The sequence below is a fragment of the Rhinolophus sinicus genome, linkage group LG09, assembly GCF_036562045.2.
Source record: "Rhinolophus sinicus isolate RSC01 linkage group LG09, ASM3656204v1, whole genome shotgun sequence".
Lineage (NCBI taxonomy): Eukaryota > Metazoa > Chordata > Mammalia > Chiroptera > Rhinolophidae > Rhinolophus > Rhinolophus sinicus.
In genome coordinates, this window is record NC_133758.1 from 84,105,472 (window position 1) to 84,126,598 (window position 21,127).

General features: G+C 35.7%; 1 protein-coding gene and 1 non-coding gene across 5 annotated transcripts in view; both read right to left on the reverse strand.

Moving 5' to 3' along the window:
- The window catches only part of CDK6 (cyclin dependent kinase 6), a 218,899-nt gene that overhangs the window by 192,155 nt on the left and 5,617 nt on the right, over positions 1 to 21,127 (reverse strand). The gene's annotated exons all lie outside the window — the stretch shown is intronic.
- On the reverse strand, positions 5,877 to 5,983 carry LOC141567042 (U6 spliceosomal RNA). Its single transcript, XR_012489439.1, has one exon. It is a non-coding gene; the product is annotated as a U6 spliceosomal RNA (small nuclear RNA).

Genomic DNA, 21,127 nt, shown 5'->3' on the forward strand with positions numbered 1-21,127 from the left:
ATTATACTTCTAGTTTCTGGTAACAGAAGATAGTTTTCCTCCTCAAACAATCAGCATGCCTTGGTCAGCATGCAGTTATTGCGCATTTAATTCCCAAACAGGTCTTACTGAAACAGTCATATTCCAATGACTCTTGTAATGCTAGATGGAAAACTCTACAATAAGGGAAATAACACCTGGAGTAACCTTGAACAGGTCATTTAAATTTTCTGTGTCTGTTTATTTACAAAACTGGAATAACAATCTTCCCCCAGCCTCCGTTACTGCTGTTGCTGTGACAATAACTATATTAATAGCACTTAAAAAGTGCTTCTATCATGCAAAAAGGAATGACATTCATTACCTAGTTAAAAACAAAATAAAACAAAACTTCAGTCTTAGGCTCGCTGCCATGTATTTCATTAGACATGTCCAGTAATTTCATTGGATTTGTATGTTTGCATTGTCACCCAGTTTAGAGTCCACACAAGCCAATAAATCTGGGAACACTAACAGTAGTAGTCCATGGACAGTATTCAATAGTACTCGGCTATATAAAAGTATACTTTTATAAAAGGCAATTATATAGAGAAATATCACAATCATGCTTCACCAAGGAAAAAGAAGGTTTGAAGTGACACAAAAAATTCGTACTCAGCATTTTCCTGCAGAATCCCTACAGGTCTCCAAATACCTCATTCAAAGAAAGCCAACTTTTTTCTCAATCACCAACAATTAATTTTTAAAATCTTATTTAATATTATAATTGTGGTAATTGAAGAAAATAGAATCAGCAAGTATTACTTTTTGCAATACTTTATTGCACTGTAGTAAATTATTCAGTTATATTATGGAACAAATAAGCAATAAGAGCTAGCCAGGAATTCAACTGCATTTACTAAGTTGTATTTACTAGAGTCTCAGATCCAGATTTAGTAGTGGCTTTCGGGCAATAGTTTCAGTCCCTTTACCATCTTTGGACACCTAGATGACACAGATGTAACTGAAAATATTTATGGTCTCCCTACTGTGTACCAAAACAAAACAGAAGATGGCCTCTTGGCCCTTGACTCTCAAAAGAAAGAACAGACTAGGGTGATTTCAAGAGTATTAAGTCTTGAGATTAAATGTGGAAATGATTCTAGCACCTGAAGATGGCAGAAGATGGAAAAGAATTCAAGATAACAACATAACTTTATCCAACAGCAAACAGTGATCGAACAGTTTCCATGTCCCCAGTGCCCATGTCTTGCCACTATGTACTTACCACCTGGTATGATGTCCGCCTAGGGCTTGTTATCTATAGGAAAACTAGGCAGACCTGATAAGATTACCGCTGGACATAATCATTTTGTCCAAGGGAATAAGAGATGTATGTAACATTAGAATTTGAACCAGCACTTCAACTGGTTGAGCTACCCATTCCATGAACAAAATCACTCTCTTTCAAAACATTTCATGTAGTTAAGTGGTTATAGCAAGAAGGAGAGAGGTAACTAAATATGTCAAGTGTCAAGCCCATAACAGGAAACTAAATTCAGAAACATCATTTAATATGTTCTAATTCTACAAATGAAGAAACAATAAGAAGTATAACATGGCCAAGCATACCATCATGTAGTAGAATGAGGTGAACCCACATTGATAACCTCCACTCTAGGTTATCAATAATATCCAAGGGTCAATAAATGATAATGTGTTTGTATTTACAAGGTCTCGTGTACCTTCAAACTTTTTATTTAAAATTTCATGCTCAAACTTTTAAATTTAAGATGCCAGCCAGCACAGTACCTTTCCCAACACCACCATTTGCTAAATTACTGAACTGTGGTTTATTACTGTGTTCATGATTTACCCTACAGACATTAAGGGTAATCATTTTCAATAACATGTGTAAAGTTGATGCCAACCCACAATCAGCAGAATATATTGTCATACTAACTGACTGATCAGAACCCCTATCTCAGAAGCGAAGTACGCATATGAGTATGTAAGATAAATGCCCAGCAGCAGGGCTGCAGGCTTCTGATGGGGAGCAATTTTTTTCTCTACAAGCTACAACTAAATTCCCAACCTTAGTCTACGTACCCCTGGTCTAAAAACTTTTTTCACCCTTCCAGCCATGGCCAAAAATGCACTTGCAATTCACAGGAATTTATGATTTGAGGTTCTATTTCTATATAAAAATGGGATTATTTTTAAGGACCTCAGAACCCTTCAAATCATGTTAGGTAGTAATCTACCCCTGCCAAAATCTTTACTGGAATTACTAAGAAAATAACTGTGAAAAGGAGACGGAGGTGAAAATCAAGCTTGTAGAAAATTTGAGAGGAAAATAGAAAGAGAATCAATCCTATATAACACCGCTTGCCTCAACAAAAAAAAAAAAAAAAAAGAAAGAAAAAATAATGCACCAAAGCTTTCTTCATTCGAGCTGTTGGTTTTGTTCCCTGACTGCTCTCCCACATATCTAAGTGCAGTGAGTACATTCCCAACTCCTACTGCCAAGTTAAAATGAAAACGTTCTCAGTCTAGAAATGATTGAGGTGGTTTTCTTTAATCAAATTAGAGCAGCCAAATGTTCCTTTCAAAGGTAACTGTCTACTCTGCAGCTGTATGCAAACTACCACATCAAATGTGAGGGAAAAATAGCGATAGAACTGTGTCCTTACAGTACAGTGCTGGCTGCAGACAGAGATGGAGAAACAAAAGCATCAGTACAGCTAAGAATGACATTAACATTGAGCTTCCAGAAATATGCTGACTTCACAGACTGTGAACAATGTACTGAAACTCCCAGTATATAATTAGCTATTTTGGGGAGGGGAGGAATATGGGGGGAAAGTCCCCCTTAAAAACAGCTAAGAAGCAATAGATACCTTGATGAGCCTCAATGAGAAACATTAAATGACTGGCTGAGACTTCACACACACACAAATCTCATAGACCTTGCTTTTTCATTTTCTGTCTCCATCAAAAAAATACCACACTGAGTAATCTTGAATATCCAACAAGCTTCAATTAAACTTGTAATGATTCAATCACATGAAGAATTTATTCTTTTAAATAATCAGACATGGGAAATTCCTGCAAAGAATTAATAGTGGGCTTATTTTTTCAGTTTGTTTCTCCTAAGAAAAAAATCAGTGGTTAACATTCCCAATATGATGTCAAATTAATTACTGTATGTTATGGGTTTGTACCAGCTACGGCTTTAGGGATGGTATATTAATAGTATGGAAACCTAAAATGACAACGAATTTAGATAGTCAGGTGCAACAGGCAATGGAAGAATGAGATAATATTCTTTCTACATTTATAGCTCCTCTCCAGATGATTATAATGTCCCCTAAGTTAAGGAATGTAGCAAAAATAGGGAAGAAGTCTATCTCACATGATCCCCATATTTCTCCAGAGCAGATGGTTCTTAACTTTTTTGCAGCTGGTAAAATTTACAGACTACTTCCTCCAATCACAGTCCCTTTGACATACCCAAATTTAAAGACTGCTGCATAAAAACAGCAACAACAACACATCTCCTGCAGGTTGGAAGCAATTCTGAGGCCACTACCTTTAGCTCCACCCTTTGACTCCCACTCAGGAAAAGCAAACTAAACTGCAAGTTACAATGACATTTTAATTATTCAAAAATTTAATTTAAGAAATGTATCAGATGGACTTCCAGGTTAAAAGGGCAGACCTATCACAAACATTTGCCTCCAGCTTTTCTCAGGTACTGCACTGCTGAAGTAAAAGTAATAAACTCTTTAATACAGAAGGATATCACCAAAAAAATGGGAGTCTCATGATTTTTCTAAATGACTGAAAACAAACAAGAGACAGTGGTCTCCAAAGTGGAGAACACAGAATCCAAGAGGTATATTAAGAAAATACCTTCTATTTATAGCATTGTTAATCTCTTCATTTCAAAATCACTATTTTCGTACATTTTAATGTATATGTATGTAATTTTTATAAGTCAGTGAATTATCAGTGGCATGCTTAAATATTTTTAATGTAAGGCAGGCCACTGCCTCAGAACAAGCTGTGAAGAACAATCTGTGGAGAGGAAGCAAGAGCTGGACTGAGTCATAAGGTACAATGGAGAAAGGGAGAGAGAAATGCAGCGCAAGCAGGGGAATCAACTGAAGGTCTGTACAAGGTAACTGCACCAGTAAGCGTCACCACTGCCATCCCCACACAGAGGACCTTGCAGGTAAAAATGATAGTATTTGGGGGTTCTTCCACATCCTGATAGTTTCACCCTTCATTCAAAAGTAAAGCCTGATAAAGGATACTCTCACCCCAAGAATCCCTATTCCAAATAAGCTTCCCAGAAATTTTACTCACAAATTAGATCTACTCGTAGCAGGGAAGAAAAAGTCCTATTTAACAGCCAAAGCAACTACTCAATTTTTATAAAAACTAATGGATATATAAGGCAGTAAGAGAATAAGGGGGTTCAGACATACCCACCTGCCATAAACAGTAACTAAGAACTGGACAAATACATGAAATAACTGTTTTCAGATACTGGACTACAGGTAATACAGGACTGTGATCCCTGAGAGAAGGGAAACAAATGAGGGGAGCCCTAAACTGCCCTGGCTTTCTGCTTGGAGGCAACTTACAGAACACAGGGCACAAATTCCCTGTGAGGTCTATAGACTCACTGAGTTGAGTAGGTACCATAGAGTTGAGAAAGCAAGGAAGCTGAAGTGACTAAAATTTGTGAGACAGAGTATTGAAGAAAAAGCTACCCAGAAATAAGAGCTTCAGAAATCACATGGGGTCTATTTAGTCCTTGTCTGAATATCAACTTGCACATGTGGACAAGGTCAGGCAAAAAAACTGCTTTGAGGTAAGAACAATTACCAGCAAGTAAACTGAATGAATCTTAGAGCTCATACAGGGCAAGACATCTTTCTAGTTCCTAGCAGCCAAAGAAGAGAGACCGTAAAAGATTAATGCCTTAGTAGTGGGCCTAAAGTAGCCCCAAGGAAAGCCTACATTAGATCCCTTTCCCATCAAAACATACAAACAAAAACACACAACAACAACAAAAACTGAAAATAAAATAAGCCTTGGAAGGATCAAACAAGTAACTTCATTGCCCATCAGAACAAAGTCCAACACTCTTTGAAGAAATAGAAAACAAATCTATCAGTCAGCAATGTAACATTCACAATGTTTGGCATCCAATAAAAAAATATTAGACATGCAGACATACGGAAAAATGTAGCACATACCCAGGAGAAAAATCAGTCAATAGAAGTAGATCCAGCAATGGCAGAGATTATGGAGTAGCAGACAAAGACATTAGAGAAACTATTATATTAATATGCTCAAAGACTTAGAGGAAAACATGAACATAATGAGGAGAAAATGAGAAATATTAAAAATGAACCAAATGGAACAAATACCAAGACAGACCCTAGGGACTAAAACAAGTCTTACTAAATTTAAAAAGGATTAAAATCAAATAGAGTTGTTCCCTGATCACAACAGAATTAGATAGAAAGGTATTTGAAAAATCCTGTACATATTTGGAAATTATAAAACACAAATCAAAATAACTCATAAGTCTAAGAAGAAATCACCAAAATGAGGTTAAAATAGTTTGAATCCAATGAAAATGGAAGTACAACATATCAAAATTTGTGGGAAGCAAATAAAACTTATTTGCTTATATTAAAAGAGAATTACAAAATCAATGAACTAAGCTTCTATTTTTTAGTACATAACAACCACAAATCTTTTAATTCCATGAATTAAATTTTACAGGGATTGAAGGGAAAATGAGTGTGATGCGGAATAATCTGAGAAAACGTTTGTAGGTGGTGCTTGAGATGAGTTAGAGGAGGTATGGATAGAGTAAAAGAAGTTCAAATTTCTAAATAAATATGGAACACATAACAAATTTGTGTGTCATCCTTGTACAGGGGCCATGCTGATCTTCTCTGTATCGTTCCAATTTTAGTATATGTGCTGTCAAAACAAGCACATGAAGCTTCTACTTTAAGAAGCTAAAAATAACACACAATGGGATTTATAGATGATGTAATACAGAATTGTACACCTGAAATCTATGTAACTTTACTAACAATTGTCACCCCAATAAATTTTAAATAAATAAATAAATAAATAAATAAATAAGCAAGCTAAAAATAAGAGTATCTTAAACCCAAAGTAAGTAGGAAAAGGAAATAAAAATAAAAGTAAACGTCAATGGAATAGACAATAGACAAATGATAGAGGAAATTAATGAAACCAAAAACTGGCTTACCATCAATGAAATGAACAAAACTCTTTCCTGTATTATGAAGGAAAAAAAAGGCAGAACATACAAACTATGAATATCAAGAATGAAGGAGACACCACTACAGATTCTACAGACATTAAAAAGATAAGAAAATAAAGATAAAGAATTTATACCAAGAAACTGAAAAGCCTAGATGAAATATACAAATTCCTTAAAAAACACAAATTGCAAAAAGTGATTTAACCTATATGGCCCCAGGTCCACTAAGGAAACAGAGGTTGAAGTTAAAAATGTTCCTGTAAAGAATATACTAAGCCCAGATGACTACATTGGTAAACTTTATCAATGTGTAAGAAGGAAATAACACTCATGAAGCAAGAAATCTTTCAGAGGAGCTGGGAACACTTATCAACTCATTTTATGAGGACATTCCCTCAAAACCCAAACCTGAGACATTATAAAAAAAAGAAAATTAAAGAACAATATCCTTCATGAATATAAATATAAAAATTCTTAGCAAAAAACAATATCCTTCATGAATATAAATGTAAAAATTCTTAGCAAAATTTGAACAGGCACAATTGCAAAAACAATTTTGAAAAAGAAGAACAAAGTTGGAAAATTTACACTACCTGATTTCAAGCCATACCGTACATCTATAATAACAAAATATCATGGCATTGGCAAAAGGGAAGATATATAAATCAATGAAACAGAATAGAGAGTCCAGAAATAGACCCAAATTGATATGGCTGATTGATTTTTGGCAATGGTGCCAAGGAAATTCAAAATAATGAAAGCATACTCGTTTCAACAAATGATGCTAGAACACCTGGATATCCATATAGAAAAAAAATGAACCTTGACTCTTATCTCAAGTCACACACAAAGATTTAACTTGAATATACTGTAGACTTAACAGTAAAGCAAAAACTATAAAACTCTAGAATAAAACATTAAAAATTCTACATGCTTTTGGGGTAAACAAAGATTTCTTAGCTAAGATACACAAAAAGCACAAACCATCAAAGAAAAATATGATAAATTAGACTTTGAAAAAATTAAAATCTTCTCTTTGAGTGACACTTAAGAAAATAAAAAAGCAAGCGAAAGACCTGGAGAAAATATCTGTAATACATGTATCTGACAAAGACTGTTCCAGAATGTATAAATAACTCTTACAATAAGATAACCCAGTTTTAAATATGGTCAAAATATTTGAATAGATAACTTCCCAAAAGAAGGTAGAGAATGGCCAATAAGCAAAGGAAAAGATGTTCAACAACATTAGTCATTAGGTAAATGCAAATTAAAACCACAATATGTTATCAGTTCATACCTAAAATAGAATGGTTATAATTAAAAAGGCTGACAATACCAAATGTTGAGTAAGATGCAAACCAAAAGAAACTTTCATACATTGCTGGTAGAAATGTAAAATGCTATGACCAGTTTGGAAAAGTTCAGCAGTTTCTTTAAAAATTAAACACACATTTTCCAGTAAACCACTTGAAATGAAAGCATGTCATATCAACACAAAGACCTGTATGTGAATGTTCACAGCAGTGTTATTCATAATAACCCTAAACTGGAAGCAACACAAATAACCACCAACAGGTAAATGATTAAACATATTGTGGCAAACCCACATAATGGGAGAAAATGAACTACTGAAACAGTCAAAAACATGAATGAATCTCAAAAATACTATCTGTGAAAGCCAGATACAAAAGAATACCATACTGTTTGATACCACGTGTATGAAACTCTAGCAAGGACAAATACAGTCTATAATGACAGAGAGATTAGTGGTTGCCAGGAGTCCAGGTTAAGGGGAGGAGATTGATTGCAAAGGGGCCTGAGGGAACTTTTTGGATAATAGAAATGTTTTATATCTTGATTACAGTTATGTGGGTGTATAAAGTGTCAGAACTCATTAAAAACACACTTTTATTGTATATAAATTATATCTCAGTAGACCTGATTTTTAAAAAAGCAAAAGGATAAGAACAAGGCCAGAGGTATCACACTCCCTGAATTCAAATTATAGTACAAAGTGACAATAAAACAGCATGGTATTGGCAGAAAAACAGACACATAGACCAGTGGAACAGAATTAGAACCCAGAAACAAATCCTCATATATATAGGCAAATAATTTTCAACAAAGGAACCAAAAACATACAACGAAAAAAAAGACCGCTTCTTCAAAAAAGCAAAAGAATATCTAAACATCACCAGGCATTCAAGGAACCCAGCAACAAGAAAAACAAAATAGTTAAAAACTAAACACAGACTAAAACAGAGATAATACAGAGAACTTCACAAAAATTTAGAGCAATTCAAGGATATATTGCTTCCATATAACCAGAATAAGATGCTTAAAAAAGAAAATAAAACAAACGAGGAGACCAAAAAAAGCAAGATGCTTTGAGGTAACAATAATTGTCAAAAGAGTAAATTTAATAGATGTTTGGAAAATAATATAGAATTGTTTAGAATATAGAGTAAAACAAAACCAAAGAAAATAGTTAGGAAATAGAGAAAGAGAAGGTAAGACACACAGAGGTTCAATCTGTAAGCCTGACCTTTAAGAGACTTAGAGTTCCCAACTGAAATATCAAACATCTGACTAACGGGAATCTCAGAAAGAACAGAACAAACAGAATGGAAGAAACAATTTTTAACAATAAAACAAATCTGCACTGAGAAAGATCCCATGGAATGCCTAGCAAATTGAATTTCAGAAAGCACCACACCTAGACACGTATTTCTGAAGAACATATCTTAGCAGCTTCCAAACAAAAAAGTCACTAAAAATTAATTAGAAAATTATCTTAGCAGATTACTTCTCATTGGCACACTCAGTACAGAGAGAACAATGGCTTTCAAGTTCTGTGGTAAATTTTTTCATCCTGGACTTCTAAAAACAGTCAAACCATTATCAAATGTGAAGGACAAGAAAGATGTTTCCAGGTGAGGATTCAGAAAGTTTATCTCCCATACACAGTTTCTTAGGAAGTTACTCATATATGTACAGGAGCAAAACAGGGTGCGGACCACTAAAGAGGAAGAGCCAGGATGCAGGAATGAGTGGAGCAGTCAAAAAAGTCCCAGGAAGACAACTGATCACCAGGCCTAGTAAATGAACACTTCAGAGTAGACCAAACTTCAAAGAAATTTTAGGAAATGGGACAATTCTATAAAAATGGATGGTACTAGAAAGCGTTTGGGCAGGGGGGAAGTTTAGGCTGTGATAAAGGTAAACAGTGCCAGAAAAGTTAGAAAGGCAATTATAAACTGCCGGAAAAACAAAACTACAAGAAAGTCATGGTATAAATAAGAAGTACGTAAAATAGGGTATACTTTTAAAAAAGTGATACAGAGTAAGAAGAGAGAATCCAGATGTCTGTATTTAAGCAAGAAGGGCTCTTATGGCCTCCAGGGTGGTAACATTGGACTTGCAGTTGTGATTGCAAAGTGGAAAGCAAATGTCTTAATTTAAGCAAAGTAGCTGATAGAAATTATGTTAAAGGGAATACAAAAGTGGAAGAAAGGTCAGGGGGATAAAATACTCTTGTTAAACAGAGACTCAAGAGATCTCCCAAAAGTGAAAGAACAAAAAAATGGTGTCTAAATATAAAATTGTATGATGTTAAATTTAACTTATATGAAATAAAAATATCCCTATGTAACAAAAGGTGAACAGGGAGTAGCATCAACTAGCTAAATCCTCATCTTTCAGAGTGGGAAGTCGATAGATATTATCTGAGGTTTAAGTATCAAGAAATAGAGCATAGCCTATCATCTAGATTTACGGAGGGAAAAGCCCAAATCGCCAAAAACAGAGTTAAGAGAAGTTGTAGTTGGGTACTGGGACTAGGGACAGTTGGGGCAGGAGCCTTGCTTTTTTATCATAAACCTTCTGTACTAACCACTAAGTACTAATGTCATGACTACCAAAAAAGGGGGAAGGCACAAATTCTTTAACTCTTTCCAGTAAGAGATGCGATATGTCCCCTCCCTTTGAATCTTTGAACTCACTTCTAACCAACAGAATGAGATAGAAGTAACATCTCCTGTTGCTAGGGTCACTGATGGCTTTTGGAGCCACTGAGTCACCATGGAAGTCCAACTACGTACTTTGAAGCCTTGATGCTAAGAGGAAGCCCAGGCTGCATGGAAAGGCCCAGTGTTGGTGCTTGGTCCACAGCCCCAGCTCCGGCCCCAGCCAACACCAACTAGCTCGCATGAAACACCAGACTTAATAGTGAAGACATCTCAAAATGAATCAAACCCTCGGCTGCTGTGTCATTTTCAGCTGCAGCCTCAAACATGACGGAGCAGAGATATACCATTCCCCTTGTGCTGTCTGAATTCCCCGCCTACTGATTCCTTGAGCATAAGAAAATGATTGTTTTAAAACCCTAAATTTTGGAATAATTTACTACACAACAATATTAACCACAATTACTTTAACAGAAAAATGTAATTACTTTAAATAAAAAACTGCACACAACTCCCCTGGTACTCCACTTTAGTAACTCCTTGCAATATGCATGACAATTGTCTGGGAACACCACATATTTCTTTTTTTCCTATCCTAGCCTATCCCTCCCCCTTTCTTCCTTCCTTCTTTCCATTTTTTCTCCCCTCCTTTCCTTCTTCCCTCCCTCCCCATTACTATTCTTCATAGCTGTTCATGACTAAGTAATGTCAGACCCCTTAGATGATCACAATCATCTGACCTAACAGAGAAGGAACGTGCTTCGAATGGTAGCATTAAATTGGAGTACTGGGGCAAGCTTCACGATGGGCCTGGTGACTTCTTCTAACGGTAACTGCAGGCATTTACACAAGGGCTTTACTGCTTATGTAAAATTCTTTAGGAGAATGTGTGTCAATCCTCTTAATAAAATCTCACAACCCAGAGAATCTGAAACCATGTCTTAGAATTTCCACCAAAACATTTAAATCAATTCAGCCACAAATGATATAACCATTTAAATATCACTTAACATTGTTTATTTAAAATTATATTCATAATTTAATGAAACATCAGTGGAAGAATTAGCTCAGAAGGGATGAATCTTAGTGTGCAATCTACTCACTAATCATTAAATTATTAACTCCTTATTTAATAATTTACTAGTATAATTGTCAGAATCCAATTTATTAGTATAATTATTAGAGACTATATAAAGAATTTTAAATGCAATACTAAAGAGCGAACAGGAAAATAACACATCTGCTAAATTTTGGTTTTAATTTACATTTTTACTGTCATTACAATTACTATAAAAAGAGTAATCTTTAGTCACAGTTTAGTCACTCAGTCACTTGAAAGATATTTACTGAACTATATGCCAGGCACTGCTCTAGATACTGGGGATAAAGCAGTGAATGAAACAGGCAAAACCTCCTGCCCTCATGGAGCTTATCTTCCAATGGGAAGCCTATGTTCTAGATTAACTCATGTATTACTTCAACAAATATTTGAGTGCTAGGCACAATGGACCATGTAAAGGTGGGTAAAATAAGGTCCTCAGGAACAAGAAATCAAGAGCCATACCATTTTATTACTATGGAATTAAAGAATGTACTCTGAGTTTACTTATTCAACAAGTAATGACTGGAGTCTTCCTAAATATGCCTGAATTTCCATTACTTTCAGATCACTGGGTTTCAGATTTTGAAGTCTAAGAAACTTCAGATATGCGCCAGCTATCCCAGGTTCTGTCACCATATTCTACCTTCACCATATAGTATCTCTGGCCTCTACCTCATCTTCTGCCACCTTCTTCCCTCCTTTTAATGAGCGAGAAGTCCCTTCAGAACAAGATATACCTCTAGACCATCCTCTATTTGCCTAATGATAGATTCTATTTTATTAAGTGGGAAAAAAAATCGATGTAATTTTTCATAAATAAAGATGGTATACTCTTGACTCATCCTAAATGTATTGTTTTTCTAGCATTAGGAACTGGCACCACTGAGTCAACCATGCTTTTACATAGTTTTCCTTGAGATCCTTGGCCACCACTCTGAGTCAGCCACATTTAAGGGGTAGAGAGTAATGCTTCTGAAATAGCCTTTTTCTCTTTGCAAAGTTAACTGGTTTAGTTGAGAACCCAACTGGCATCCTCAACCTGAAGTTCTAGTCTAGTGAATACTAATTAGCTGTATTACCACTGATTAAATCCCATGGGTTTAACATACTTTGCAATGACTGGCAGGATGTCACAACTTTTCTTCTGTGCCTTTTTTTTTTTTTAAATAGAATTATATTTTAGAGCAGTTTTAGGTTTACACAAAAATTGATCAGGAAGTACAGAGTTTCCATATATCTACTCACCCCCCATTTCCTGTTATTTATTTTTTTTAATTAAAGTTTACTGGGGTGCCAATGGTTAGTAAAGAGGGGGGGTAGATGAGGGTAAAAGGGATCAAATATATGGTGATGGAAGGAAAACTGATTCTTTTGTATCTGAATGTTTAAAAGGTGTATATTTCAAAGAAGGGTTGCTTTCCCAGTTCTTTAAGGGGACTCCCATAATTTAAACACACTTCATTGATGATGGACACTCGGAGTCCCTTCTAGACCAGTCTCTAAATGTCTCTTGGTTTATCATGGCTCAACAAGAAAACACCCCCTTTTTACCAAGGATATTTCACAGCTTCTTTAAGTGATTCTACACGCTGGGAATGTAGAACATCATCTAAAACCCCCAACTTGAAACCACTCAGGTACTTTCTTGGTTTCCACTCATACATTTTAAAATGGTTAGTGCCAATAACCTAAAGTTTAAAAGTCTGCCCTTAAAACGTAAAGATGTCTGTTGTTTTCCTTCTACTGTTGCTGAATAGGTGTACATGTTAATGTTCCCAACTTTGTATCTTCTAAAAGTAAAGCATTTTAGGAAAAATGTTTTATACTAATCATTAGGAATGCCTAACAGAGAAATTACGACATTACTTAGCAATAAAAGGAAGCAAAGAAAAAAAATATTGTAGTTCCCCCCCTTATCACCAGGGGATATGTTCCAAGTAGATGCTTTAAACCACGGAGAGTACCGAACCCTACATATGCTGTTTTTTCCTATATGTACATACCTACGCTAACGTTTAATTTATAAATTAGGCAAGAGATTAACAACAGTAACTAATAATAAAATAGAACAATTATAACAATACTCTGTGATAATTCAAGTTATGTGAATGTGGTCTCTCACTCACTCACTCACTCAAAATATCTTAACGCACTGTACTCACCCTTCTCCCTCTTGTGATGTTGTGAGACGATACACGATGAGATGAAGTTTGGTGAACTTCGTAGCAACCTCAGCATACAATTTTTTTCCTTATTAAGTTGAAAACGTTCACCTTTTCACTTAAAGGAAGCACTTTACAGCTTCTCTTTGGCATGTCCAAATTGCCAGCATCACTACTCTTGTACTTTGGGCCATTATTAAGTGAAATAAGGGTCACTGGAACACAAGCACTATGATACCGGTACCACCACAGTCGATCTGGTAACCAAGATGGCTACTAAGTGACTGAGGGATGAGAGGGCGTGTACAGTGTAGAGACGCTGGACAGAGGGATGAGTCACTCACGTCCCTGGTGGGACAGCGAGAGATTTCATCATGCTCCTCAGAATGGCGCAGGATTTAAAACTTATGAAGTGTTTATTTCTGGAATTTTCCATTTAGTATTTTCAGACCATGGTTGAATATGGGTAACTGAAACTGCTGAAAACAAAACTGCGTATGCAGGGGGGACTACTGTATTTCATTAGAGATTAGTGTCCCTTAAAGAAAACTGCTTCCTTTCTGTGGATAGAAGTTCTTAATGACTTCACCAGAATACATGGAACAAATTTTCAAATATTATATGGCAGTCATGCCATAAGAGCCTCAGAAAATTAACAAGCAGAAATTACAATGTGTGACATAAAAAGTAATAATTCTGTTTGAGATTTCAAAATTGAAAAAGAGGAGAAAGAACAAGCAAAGAATTCAACTCTTCTTTGAGTTAATCTGAATAGTGAAATACAAAAGAAATCATTAGGCTCCCATCCATTTTGACGTGTTCTCAGGAGCACTGTGCCCTGGGACCTCCCCCAATAAATCCATTAATGACTAACATACAGACTGAGTAAACGTGACATCAATAACCAATACCCAGATTAAAGATCGTATTTCACTATAACAAATTTAAATCCAATACACATCTTTTCAGAACTATCTACCTCCATTCATACTTTCACACTGTGGGGGGAAAAATGAAAGTACTACCAATCAGCAATATAGGTATCTGTACATGTCAGTTTCCTGCACAAAATTATAAAGTACTTGAGGGCAGGAATTCATGTTGTTAATAATACCTTATATTGTATAACATTTGATCTTCATATACATAATTTCTTTTGATCATAGTAACTCTAAGGTCAAAAGAGTAGTAATAACTCCCATTTTATCATAGGGAATCCTCAGTTAAGAGACATAAAGGAATTTACTCTAGTTCACTCAGCTAATCGGTGGAGGAGTCAGGATTGAATCCAAGTATTTTGACTCCTGGTCCAAGACTAGAAACACTTTTAAAAAGTATTATGATGGAAAATTTCAAACATACAAGAAACTCCCATAGCTTCAACAATGACCAGCTTGTTTCATCTATACTCTACGGAGTTCATTTGAAACAAACTCCAGACCTAATACCATTTCTCTGGTACTCATTTCAAGGTGTAGGTACTTTCTGTGATCACTGTCAATCACATTTAACAAAATGTTGAATATAGCAGATAATCAATAAATACTTGTTGAATAGTATAGATCTCATATATGCTCTCAGGCATTATTACTCAATTTTGACTTAAAAAAATCAATTCTGAATTACTAGGTGGTACATACTCATTCGTTCATTCACAAATATTTATTCTGGGCTACAAGATGCTAACCACCATGGTAAGTGCTTGGGAGCAAGAAACAAGAAAAAACAGCCCCCCTTCTTTCATGGACCTTGTATTCAACACTTCTGGCTGTGCACTGTGCACGCATACACACATGTACACACACACCTACAACATGTGTGCTGAGAAACTGGAATTAATTCAGGCTGTAAGAATACTTCTTAGCTAAACCTACCAGTGTGCCAAGGTGGAATCCAAATTCTCTGTGTACAATTTAAGAAGAGGAGTAAAAGACAAAGTTTTAATGGAGTTCAGAATCTTCATATCCTTTCAGGAATTACATGGAAAGTATTAATTCTGCTCCTCCTAAGAGTTTTTTCCAGTATACAAAGCCAATGATATCAAAATTAGTGAGAAAAAACAAAAGCAAAAGAATTCAAGCACTTGATTAAAATATATTCCTTACATTATTACATTAAAAAATGTTCAAATCATTTTCAACTTTTACTGAATGTGTGCACATTTTCTAATGTTAATGTCTTCTTTACAGTATATGAATTAAGTCCAAGACTATACAGTTAACTATGGGAATGACTTATATTCAAATTCCTTTAATATAAATGACATATATTGGAGTAAAATAAAAATGAAACTTTTCTCTTTTCAGTATTTTTTATTATGCCTAGGAATCAAATAAGTATAAGCCAATATACAGATCCATTCTCCATCTTTATTTGACACTCCTTAGTACTGACATTCATGTGATAGAAATAATCTCTATGGTTCCCTCCTTAATAACTGGATCCGCTTTCCATTATTTCATTCATTTGTTCATTTTCTTTCCACTGGATGTAGAACGTAAATGGCCAGGACAACAGGACACTCCCTGCCTCGAGGGCTTACAATTGGGGCGGGGAAGGGCGGACGATCAGAAGAGGGTGGTTGGGGGGGAGATTAAAATTATATCTTATATAACAGACATAATAACATAAAAGGGGCAGACATATACTAAGTGCCATAAAGGAGGCCCAAAGTTATCAGGGTTCAAAGGAAACAGAAATTTTATACAAATGGAGGTACTGAGGAATACACCACACACACACACACACACACACACACACACACACACACACACACACACGTGCACGCGCATTAGAGCTTAGCTCTGAAGGATGGGTAGCATTTCAACAAGTGGGAACAGTGGTACAGGGAGGGGCGATGCTTGCACGTTCTGAGATCAGCCCCAATTCAAGTCCCAGAGGTGGATGCAAGGAACATATTCAGGGGAAATAGAGTAGTCTGTTTGCCTGCAGGATACATGTAGCAACTGCACACAAAGAACACATGAAAATCCTATCAAAGCCAAAGCTAGAAGTGAAAACAAAAAATAGTCAGAGAAAAGTTTAAAATGTCAATAATATTTGAAGGCTTTTACTATAGTTTTGCTGTGCAGATTCATTACAGTTAAGGTTCAATAATTTCCCACTGCACAACTCTAAAAGGATGAAAAGTTCTCATTGAGGGGTTTATAATTTAACTTATTCTACTTTGTTCATTTAGGAAACATATACTCGACAACTGATAGCTATGGACACCGTGTTATTTATGGATATAAAAGATACAATCCTTGTCCTCAAGTCAGGAAACATAAAATCATTAAATTGAAAATACTTTTACATCCCAAAGGAGTGTTTTCAGATATGCCGTGACCATTAGTCATCCCATCCTGCTAACACTGGATATAACCCTGTGCTTGAACCATAGCTTTCTTCAATTTGTATCTACAATGCATATAAATGTAGAATAAAATAGTTGACGAAAAATAAGACAATTCTTTCACACATTTACAAAACAATTCCTACACAGACCCAATGGCATTGGACTAGGTGACATCTAAAACCCCTTTCAATTCCAAAATTCTTATACTGTGATTCTAATTCTACTGAACTAAAATCCTTTAGGAAGGCCGGATAATAAGAATCAATAATTAAAATGCCTACTTAAATGAAAAAAGCCAGTAGTTGCCCTAATTTAGGTAAACTACCAAACGTTTAATAATTATCCGACCGCAATGCACTTCCAGGCTACTACTGCAAACCCCCCCCCACACACACACAGATTCCTGCCACATGCCGAGGGGGTGCCTTTACTTCACCTTTCAATGGAGAATAGCTGCATGTGCAGCTGGCAAAAGAAAATCAAGTATGGCGGCCAACTAGTGACATTCAAAACAACTGCCCAGTGGGTCTTATGAAACTCCTCCTCCTGACTGCTGACCTGCCTGCCCGACCTGACTCAGCATCTACACCAGGGATACCAAAAAAATGTATACACGTGACGTGTATTCATCTTTTATTAACAGTGTATATTATCACAATTTTAATACAGTTTTTTCCTTTCTTCAAACGTGTATATATTTTTCTGGTACCCTCTACAGATCATCACTCAAATGGTGACCTTTATGTAGGCACACTTGTCCCTAACCACCAGCGCCCATTCTCAGTGCTACCTCCTGGCCCTTTGACAAAGCCCAACATTACACAAACACCTCCTCCTATTACCAATCCGCCTGCACCTAGATTTCATCTCTGCCATGTTCTACCACACCAGGCAGCTCACAATTAATTTCCTTCCCAAGAAGACAGAGAAGCCCATCTGCACCTCATGAGAAATAGCAATAGTGTGATTATTTCTTCAAGAAGCATGGGTAACATATCTGCTTATGAGTCTGGAGGTTGTCATGCTGCCTAATTTTCAAGTGTTATGGTGTTTATTTCATTAAATGAGTAGTAGATGCCAGAGCCACATTATGGAATAGTCCATTCATTAGACAAGTATCAAGCGGTTAGATTTTTCCTACTGTTCTTTGTCTAAAATGAATGCAATATTATTACTTAAGTATTTAAATACATTATTCACTTTTATTATTTAACTATAGCTATTTCAAAGATGATAGGTATTACCCAAATTCCTTAAAAGCAGAACTTAATGGATAATCATCATACTTTTTACAGATAGACTTCAGTAGAGTATACTGCAGAATTCAGGAATTTCCTGAATTGGTATGTCATTTATTCCTGGCAAACCATCACCTTTGTCTACATGTAGTTCATATTTTCCAAACTAGAAATGTACTCGCTTAATTTAACTTCTTCCATCACACAATAAAAAAGAATTTTTTTAAAAAATTGCTACTCAGCTTTTAAAACAAGTCAATAACTTCAAAATGGCATGATAGACAAGTTGCTTGACCTCTGAGCTTTAGTTTCTTTGTAACCTAAAGGCTGAAAGACTTCCAGAATGTCTTCCAACCCTAATATCCATGAGTTTACAGTGCCATAGTACAAGAATTGGATGTGTTGTTCTAAAAAACAAACAAACAACAACATTCCTGGGGAATAATAGCAAGACATATATTTTTTTAAAAAGGTAATGTACTTTTAACAAGGAGTCTGTTTTCATAGATATTAATTTACCCATGCCTAAAACATAGGAAAATCTATACTGCTAGATATTCAAGTTTATACAAGTTTCCCTCTTGTACGCCACTGTCTCCTTAATAAATCCTAATAATTCCATGGTGATAATAGTTGTATAAAAATAATAGAAATGCAATGTCAACAATTCAGTATTACCAAGTTCTGCTGCAGAAACAGGAATACGCAGAACATCATTGTGAAAATATTTATTTACTAAATAACCCTGATAAATTGGAACCTTTTCAAGCAACTCTTAGAGAATGAAGAACCAAACATACTTTTAACATACTGAAACTTAAATAGAGAATTAAACTCCTGCTTTCCCTGCTTTCACTGAAATAAGCCCAATAAGCGTATTGTTCGCTTATAAAATAACACTTTTATTCAGAAGAATTCCCATGAACCAAACTGAGGACTTTGCTCTATGCTGCATCAAATAATATATGCTTCTACTCTGTTAATGATTAGGTTTTCCTGGAGAAAATCATGACTTTGATTCTTTTTTTATAATATATACTACTAAGATCTTTAGAAAGAGAAAATTGGAAAACTCTCCTTGAATAATAATCACTGAGCTGGGAGGATTTTTCTGTTGGCTTGTTTTAAAACAGTGATTAAATATGCTAATAACAATAATTGAACATATTTAAACATCACAAGTTTATTCACTGAAATGCCATGAGTTTTAGTTTCCAGAGCCAGTACTTGAATTTGAATTACTTTTACTGCTACACTAACAAATTTGACCCCTGGTGACAGCATTGGTAGCACTTAACGAGGATCTTTGTAATGACCCAATACTATCATGTATCAGGGTTATAGCGATCATCTTATTCCGATTACTCGAGGGGAGGAGCCAAGCATGATTTACCCAAGTATCTTTTCTAGCACCTAGCCCCATGGTTTTTAAACAGTGGGTCCTTCCTAAATCCTTGCTGAATAAATGGAGCTCAGATGTTCATATATACTAGTTATGTGTCAATGTCCTCTTATATAGATCGATTTGTATGTCTCTAAGGTAAAATTTAATCTTCAGAAAGCATTTGATTCTGATTAATGTTGGTTATCTTACCTATTCAATCAGCACACTCCTGGTAACCAAATTATCACAATGAGTTGCTCTACAATACTGGTTAGGTTAAATATAGCAAAACAAGCCAATGGAAATAAAGAAAAGTGAATTTTTAAAAGAAAAAACAACTGCTATCCCATTACCAGGTAAGTTCTAAAAGTGTAGACTTTTTCTGACTTGTTCCCTGTTGTATCCCCAACTTCTAACAGTGTTTGGCACATAGTAGGCCCTCAATAATTATCTGGTGAATGAACAGATTGTTGATAAAACATATTACTATTTTATCTACCTATATGTATTAAGTTCAGAATGTAAAACAGAATGCCTCTATAGAGTGCAGAAGCTCCAATATAAGTTCATCCTGAAGTCTGATTCTGGCAAAGGGTCCAGGATTTGGAATCACCAACTGTAAAATAAGTAAATTTACATCCCAGACACTGATGGGGCCCAGGCCTGGGATCCTGGGATCCATCAAGCGCAGGTCAGCAAGAATTTCATGTCATTATTCCCATGCATACAGGTGGTGCCAGTGCCAGCAACAAGTCAGCTTTTCTGGCAAATCCATCAAAATTAAATCTTCATCTTTGGAAAAACTAATATGTTTATTATGCTCCTTCAAGCTTAGAGGCTTAACTATCTATGGGTAGGGCCTATAATTATGATCAATTACTTACGACTTGAAGGCATCTGCCCTTTTAAGAAACCTTTAAAGAACCATCATTGTAATGCTGATACTGTGGGGCAACAAAAAATCACAGGTTTAGGGGCCCAACTGTGACAACTCTCCCTTGGAAAGAAAAGAATTGTCACCTGTCCTTTATATCCTGGCCCTACCTGAGCAAATATCAGCAACATTTGAAGTTCAGAATTCCTCATGTAGCCAAGCAAACCATGAGGGCCTATGATTGCTCCAAAGCAGAGGTGGAAGTAAAGAAACGGGAAGGAAACATATTGGAATGGAGATCTGTAGCTGGTGAGGATGACATCAATAATTTTCTCAAGTGTCACTGAATTTTATGGTATTTGACTTTTCTGATAAACTACATGCTCATTATATTCAAGTAGTTTCTTAGTTTCAGAGCCTATTATATCTGGGTTTGAATATGATTTGTTCTATAGAAAAGATCCCTGAAACTGATGCCTTACTCAGAACTTGCTCTGAAGAAAGGGCCCCACTAATCTGCCTGAACACCAATAATACTTGGACACCAGAAGCATTTTTGAACTGACAAAGTGCTCTCCTACATACACCATCTCAGTTTCTCCTCGCAACTCTTGCAAGGTAGGTGTCACCATTAAGACTTAATATGTAAAAATAATTTTAGAAAATGACCCCTTTTTTTCTTCAATCCTTAAGTAGAGCCTCCTGAAATTTCTCAGCGCAGAATCCAAGCCATGGGTGAGTTAAAAAAATCTCTAAAGACA